The sequence below is a fragment of the Saccoglossus kowalevskii genome, chromosome 11 (assembly GCF_978046115.1).
Source record: "Saccoglossus kowalevskii chromosome 11, keSacKowa6.1, whole genome shotgun sequence".
Taxonomy (NCBI): Eukaryota; Metazoa; Hemichordata; class Enteropneusta; family Harrimaniidae; genus Saccoglossus; species Saccoglossus kowalevskii.
The window spans coordinates 7,266,129-7,275,217 of record NC_140651.1 but is presented as its reverse complement, the minus strand read 5'-3'; positions in this window follow the sequence as shown (position 1 = coordinate 7,275,217).

Genomic DNA, 9,089 nt, shown 5'->3' with positions numbered 1-9,089 from the left:
TAACACAGTCATATTCATGTGATATATAGCATTTATACACGTTATTAGAATGATGATATCTAACAGTCATATTGATGTGATATATAGCATTTATACACATTGTTAGAATGATGGTATCTAACACAGTCATATTGATGTGATATATAGCATTTTTACACATTATTAGAATGCTGATATCTAACACAGTCATATTGATGTGATATATAGCATCTATACACATTGTTAGAATGATGGTATCTAACACAGTCATATTGATGTGATATCTAGCATTTATACACATTATTGGAATGATGGTATCTAACACATTCATATTGATGTGATATATAGCATTTATACACATTGTTAGAATGTTGATATCTAACACAGTCATATTAATGTGATATATAGCATTTATACACATTATTGGAATGATGGTATCTAACACATTCATATTGATGTGATATATAGCATGTATACACATTGTTGGAATGTTGATATTTAACACAGTCATATTGATGTGATATATAGCATCTATACACATTATTAGAATGATGGTATCTAACACAGTCATAATGATGTGATATATAGCATTTATACACATTGGTAGAATGATGACATCTAACACAGTCATAGTGTTGTCATATATAGCATTTATACACATTGTTAGAATGATGATATCTAACAGTCATATTGATGTGATATATAGCATCTATACTCATTGTTAGAATGTTGATATCTAACACATTCACATTGATGTGATATATAGCATATATACACATTGTTAGAATGTTGATATCTACAGTCATATTATTGTGATATATATAGCATTTATACACATTGTTGGAATGATGATATCTAACAGTCATATTGTTGTGATATATAACATCTATACACATTGTTAGAATGTTGATATCCACACAGTCATATTGATGTGATATATAGCATCTACACACATTGTTAGAATCATATCTAACACAGTCATATTGTTGTGATATATAACATCTATACACATTGTTAGAATGATGATATCTAACACAGTCATATTAATGTGATATATAGCATTTATATACATTGTTAGAATGTTGATATCTAACACATTCATATTGATGTGATATATAGCATTTATACACATTATTAGAATGTTGATATCTAACACAGTCATATTGATGTGATATATAGCATTTATACACATTGTTAGAATGATGGTATCTAACACAGTCATATTCATGTGATATATAGCATATATACACATTATTAGAATGATGATATCTAACAGTCATATTCATGTGATATATAGCATTTATACACATTATTAGAATGATGATATCTAACAGTCATATTGATGTGATATATAGCATTTATACACATTGTTAGATTGATGGTATCTAACACAGTCATATTGATGTGATATATAGCATTTTTACACATTATTAGAATGCTGATATCTAACACAGTCATATTGATGTGATATATAGCATCTAAACACATTGTTAGAATGATGGTATCTAACACAGTCATATTGATGTGATATCTAGCATTTATACACATTATTGGAATGATGGTATCTAACACAGTCATATTGATGTGATATAAAGCATCTATACACATTGTCAGAATGATGATATCTAACAGTCATATTGTTGTGATATATAACATCTATACACATTGTTAGAATGTTGATATCTAACACAGTTATATTGATGTGATATATAGCGTCTATACACTTTGTTACAATGCTGATATCTAACACAGTCATATTAATGTGATATATAGCATTTATACACATTGTTAGAATGATGGTATCTAACACAGTCATATTGATGTGATATCTAGCATTTATACACATTATTGGAATGATGGTATCTAACACATTCATATTGATGTGATATATAGCATTTATACACATTGTTAGAATGATGATATCTAACAGTCATATTGATGTGATATATAGCATCTACACACATTGTTAGAATGATATCTAACACAGTCATATTGTTGTGATATATAGCATCTACACACATTGTTAGAATGATATCCAACACAGTCATATTGATGTGATATATAGCATCTACACACATTGTTAGAATCATATCTAACACAGTCATATTGTTGTGATATATAACATCTATACACATTGTTAGAATGATGATATCTAACACAGTCATATTAATGTGATATATAGCATTTATATACATTGTTAGAATGTTGATATCTAACACATTCATATTGATGTGATATATAGCATTTATACACATTATTAGAATGTTGATATCTAACACAGTCATATTGATGTGATATATAGCATTTATACACATTGTTAGAATGTTGATATCTAACACAGTCATATTGATGTGATATATAGCATTTATACACATTGTTAGAATGATGGTATCTAACACAGTCATATTCATGTGATATATAGCATATATACACATTATTAGAATGATGATATCTAACAGTCATATTCATGTGATATATAGCATTTATACACATTATTAGAATGATGATATCTAACAGTCATATTGATGTGATATATAGCATTTATACACATTGTTAGATTGATGGTATCTAACACAGTCATATTGATGTGATATATAGCATTTTTACACATTATTAGAATGCTGATATCTAACACAGTCATATTGATGTGATATATAGCATCTAAACACATTGTTAGAATGATGGTATCTAACACAGTCATATTGATGTGATATCTAGCATTTATACACATTATTGGAATGATGGTATCTAACACAGTCATATTGATGTGATATAAAGCATCTATACACATTGTCAGAATGATGATATCTAACAGTCATATTGTTGTGATATATAACATCTATACACATTGTTAGAATGTTGATATCTAACACAGTCATATTGATGTGATATATAGCGTCTATACACTTTGTTACAATGCTGATATCTAACACAGTCATATTAATGTGATATATAGCATTTATACACATTGTTAGAATGATGGTATCTAACACAGTCATATTGATGTGATATCTAGCATTTATACACATTATTGGAATGATGGTATCTAACACATTCATATTGATGTGATATATAGCATTTATACACATTGTTAGAATGTTGATATCTAACACAGTCATATTGATGTGATATATTATAATAGCATTTATACACATTGTTAGAATGATGGTATCTAACACAGTCATATTAATGTGATATATAGCATTTATACACATTGTTAGAATGTTGATATCTAACACAGTCATATTGATGTGATATATTATAATAGCATTTATACACATTGTTAGAATGATGGTATCTAACACAGTCATATTAATGTGATATATAGCATTTATACACATTATTAGAATGATGGTATCTAACAAATTCATAATGATGTGATATATAGCATTTATACACATTGGTAGAATGATGACATCTAACACAGTCATATTGTTGTCATATATAGCATTTATACACATTGTTAGAATGATGATATCTAACAGTCATATTGATGTGATATATAGCATCTATACTCATTGTTAGAATGTTGATATCTAACACAGTCACATTGATGTGATATATAGCATTTATACACATTGTTAGAATGTTGATATCTACAGTCATATTATTGTGATATATATAGCATTTATACACATTGTTAGAATGATGATATCTAACAGTCATATTGTTGTGATATATAACATCTATACACATTGTTAGAATGTTGATATCCACACAGTCATATTGATGTGATATATAGCATCTACACACATTGTTAGAATGATATCTAACACAGTCATATTGTTGTGATATATAACATCTATACACATTGTTAGAATGATGATATCTAACACAGTCATATTAATGTGATATATAGCATTTATATACATTGTTAGAATGTTGATATCTAACACATTCATATTGATGTGATATATAGCATTTATACACATTATTAGAATGTTAATATCTAACACAGTCATATTGATGTGATATATAGCATTTATACACATTGTTAGAATGATGGTATCTAACACAGTCATATTCATGTGATATATAGCATATATACACATTATTAGAATGATGATATCTAACACAGTCATATTCATGTGATATATAGCATTTATACACATTATTAGAATGATGATATCTAACAGTCATATTGATGTGATATATAGCATTTATACACATTGTTAGAATGATGGTATCTAACACAGTCATATTGATGTGATATCTAGCATTTATACACATTATTGGAATGATGGTATCTAACACATTCATATTGATGTGATATATAGCATTTATACACATTGTTAGAATGTTGATATCTAACACAGTCATATTGATGTGATATAAAGCATCTATACACATTGTTAGAATGATGATATCTAACAGTCATATTGTTGTGATATATAACATCTATACACATTGTTAGAATGTTGATATCTAACACAGTCATATTGATGTGATATATAGCGTCTATACACATTGTTACAATGCTGATATCTAACACAGTCATATTAATGTGATATATAGCATTTATACACATTGTTAGAATGATGGTATCTAACACAGTCATATTGATGTGATATATAGCATTTATACACATTATTAGAAAGATGGTATTTAACACATTCATATTGATGTGATATATAGCGTCTATACACATTATTAGAATGATGGTATCTAACACAGTCATATTGATGTGATATATAGCATTTATACACATTGTTAGAGTGATGATATCTAACACAGTCATATTCATGTGATATATAGCATATATACACATTATTAGAATGATGATATCTAACACAGTCATATTGATGTGATATATAGCATTTATACACATTGTTAGAATGATGGTATCTAACACAGTCATACTGATGTGATATATAGCATTTATACACATTGTTAGAATGATGATATCTAACACAGTCATATTCATGTGATATATAGCATTTATACACATTATTAGAATGATGATATCTAACACAGTCATATTGATGTGATATATAGCATTTTTACACATTATTAGAATGCTGATATCTAACACAGTCATATTGATGTGATATATAGCATCTGTACACATTGTTAGAATGATGGTATCTAACACAGTCATATTGATGTGATATCTAGCATTTATACACATTGTTAGAATGTTGATATCTAACATAGTCATATTGATGTGATGTATATCATTTATACACATTGTTAGAATGTTGATATCTAACAGTCATATTGATGTGATATATAGCATCTATACACATTGTTAGAATGATGGTATCTAACACAGTCATATTGATGTGATATCCAGCATTTATACACATTATTAGAATGATGATATCTAACACAGTCATATTGACGTGATATATATCATTTATACACATTCTTAGAATGTTGATATCTAACAGTCATATTGATGTGATATATAGCATTTATACACATTGTTAGAATGACGATATCTAACACAGTCATATTGATCTGATATATAGCATTTATACACATTGTTAGAATGATGATATCTAACAGCCATATTGATATGATTTATAGCATATATACACATTATTAGAATGATGATATGTAACACAGTCATATTGATGTGATATATATCATTTATACACATTGTTTGAATGTTGCTATCTGCACCTATGATGACTTTTCGTGATGATTCAGTTTAATGGGGGAATTCGGTATTTTGGTTGTAAGTCTGTATTCAGTCAGACTCGTACTCATATTACTTTGTATCTAACTCACACTTGAACCCTTTATGTATGAAAGTCCTCTGTACCATTTGTCGTAGATCAGGGCCAAATCAAAGCCAAAATGAGATCTAGAAAAAATGCTTGGTACGTGGTTTCTGGAATATGGTTAACTTTCACAGTCTTGTACACGGCATTTCCGAGTATGTAGCCAATATAGATAGTCTTAACCTGGTCGTCCGTGTCCGGAGCCAATAGACGAACTGGAAGGCGAGGGTATTATGAGTGATAGTTAAGTTGCATGTAGTTATTGAATCAAGGTGAATTGGATAACGAGAATATGACCCCCGGATCCACGAGTGTAAAGAAATGGGAATAAAACAGAATAATATCTGAATAACACAATAACGATAACATAATACATGACAAATTTATAAGGTGATGAAATAATGATAAAGTAATGTCAAAATAACGAATAAAAATATTTTGGCAGTGATCTCATCTCATAATCTAGCCTACTAAATTATGTATCATCTCAGAAACAAATCACTGGGTAGTTGGTCAATTGCATAAACAATTTCAATTGTTGGATAAGTCAATGTAGGTGTAACTGTTATAACGTGTTTGATCTAGTATGCGAACAAAACGTATAATTACATACATTAATCACGTTAGTATCAAAATTATTAAATGAAATTTGCGAAGAACGTTGAGATTTGTTTTCCTGATGTGAGGCGCCACTGTGTGTTGATGGAGGTGCTAGTATTTGGATGTTAATAATAATAATAATAAAAATATAATAATAGTTTATTACGCAACTGTAATTTGCTGTGGATACAGTAAGGTAAAAATAGTGTTAAATAAAGCAACTAAAAATAACTACAAATTTAAAAGTTCTAATAACTACAAAAAATCAGAAAGTAATAAAAATACAGTAAGTAAATCAAAGTAAAGGCTCATGATTGTTAAGAACATTACGTCTTTGTTTTTTTCACTTGAGGTAATTTTGCAGTTTTTCAGGAAGATTTTTCTTTCATTCTCAAAATGTGAACAGCTCAAAAGATAATGTTTTTCATCTTCAATATCGCCTTGATCACATGTTTTACAGACTTTTTCTGCTGCCTGTAGTTTTGGTTATCTCCTCCCAATTCAATTTCCAAAATGTGATCACTAAGCCTGAAATTTCATAACATTCTACGTAAGCTAAAGTTATTTATTTCATTTAGATAATTTTCAAGTTCATAGTTTATTTTAAATTGTTTATATTTCCTAAGTTTATTGCCTTCATTTTTGTCTCTACTACTAGTGAACGAGTTTTAGTTCCCATGTAAATGGATTTAATATTAGTATCCATGTAAATGAACGACTGTAGAAATATATAAAGCGTGAGATAACATTGACAAACGAGTGTGGTGATTTCTACGCATGTATTTAAGGTAGCGAGAAGAGAAATTTTCACTTTTTTCTTGATTTTTCAAAAATTGATAAAACGCTTACTTTAGACCTTGATACATCACCCCAGGTTTACAAAAGAACGAAATTGCGAAATAACGTTGCTCAAATTAGTGTTTTAAAACACTAGCAGAAAAGACTGCAACTGGCGTTTCGTGGATATTTGCATAATGTTTATCTTTGAAAGGGTTTAAATGATAACATCTTATCTGTATACTCTGTTGTTGACGATTCTGATATAACGGGTGATAAGCTTCCAGTTGCAAACAATGCGTGTTTATCTAACGTCCATTGTCAGCATTATTGTCAGTCGAGACTTCGCCGGAGCATGGAGCTAAAATTTTAGATCCATGGTCGGAGAAACATGGTCATACAGTACTCATTTCGCCCAACCTTCCGCTTTTACATCGACCGCTTATCGCTTAATTTCCGACCACGCGGTCTTGTCCGACCGGAAACCGACCGCATTTTAATCGCGTTTTTGTTTTTCGCTCGCTCGCTCATTGAAAACATTGACCGCTCGCCCAAACACTGAAAACTGGCTCATGGGTGGTCGAAATGGTGGTTTTGATAGTAAAGTGTGAACATACAACTAGTATTAACTATTATTTAATTCTGTACGACACTTCAAATCTAGTAGTTGTATAGCACTTGTATCGTGAAAGCAACTGAACTGGAACCTCTTGTTACGTGTTTTGGGTGCTTGTTCTAGATGTATAATTTTTTTTTTATTTTAATGAGACAGTTACATGAAAAAAGCCTAGGTAACTCCTTTTGACAGAGCAGAGAAACGAGGAAATGTTAGTGATTAATTCCAAAAATAACGATAGCGAATCCAGATCGGTCCACGTCTGGTAAAGTTTGACATTAAATTTTTTAAATTAAGTCACGATCATTGAATGAGCTCGGTCTATACCGTATACGTACCGCAAAAGTGTTCCCACAAAACATATTTTCGACTAAAAACGGCCACATGCCCTGAAAAAATCGAACAGAGCTTGACATGTATGAATAATTTATTGGGCTTAAAGAAAAACGTGTCAAATTTAGTTATAGCCACAACTATTTGGTGGCCAGTCGATGAACAATTCAAAACTCAGGATTCACACGGAAGTCCTTCAGGGCTGAAAATCATCGATGCTACTCTGGTTTACTTTATTTCACAACTTGCAGAGAAAACTGATTCGCGTGAACTCTAATGTATCTTAGCCTAGTATTTTCTTTTTGAACTAAGGTCAAGTTCCATCAGTTTGTCAAATTATATGTTTTTCAGCGAATAATTTTGAAGCCTGTCACAGCACAAAAAACTATGTGAATCGACGCCGGTGATTGGATTGTACGACGACCCTTCAATTAGCGTCAAATATGCTTTGTTACAACATCATTGATTGGCTGAGAGTCACCTGATCGGTGCACGACCTGGGTCACAGAACCATATTTGTCCGTATTATCAACAGGACTTTGCAAAATAACAACACCCACATTTTCAATCTTTTTTAGTGCGGAAGTTGCCAACAATGTTAAAATAAATCGTGAATTTCATGGATTCGAATAAAATAAAGCAAGCGATTGATAAGGATGATTATTAATATTTTCCTCGATGCTCTTCGAATTTTTATTTTTTTTATTTCAAGGTAAGAAATGGCTAGTTGAAGTTGCATCGTCTTCAATGCGGTTGTTTCACCGCGAACAACTCTAGCTCTGTTTTTGGGCATGGTTTAGTTTTGCGATGTAAAATAAAATATATATTAAAATAATAATACTTGATTAATTATTTGGGGTTTCAGCCCACAAATTACGGACATGATCCCCATGAATTACGGTCAATGTTTGTCTTCTCTCGGCTGATTGTCACGGTGTTGATCGACGCCCTTCCTAAACTCAGTATGGAGAAACCAACGGGGATCGACATTCCAAACAAACAATCGAAATTATCAACGAAAGACGAGATTTTTATAGATATTTACAAACATACTGTCA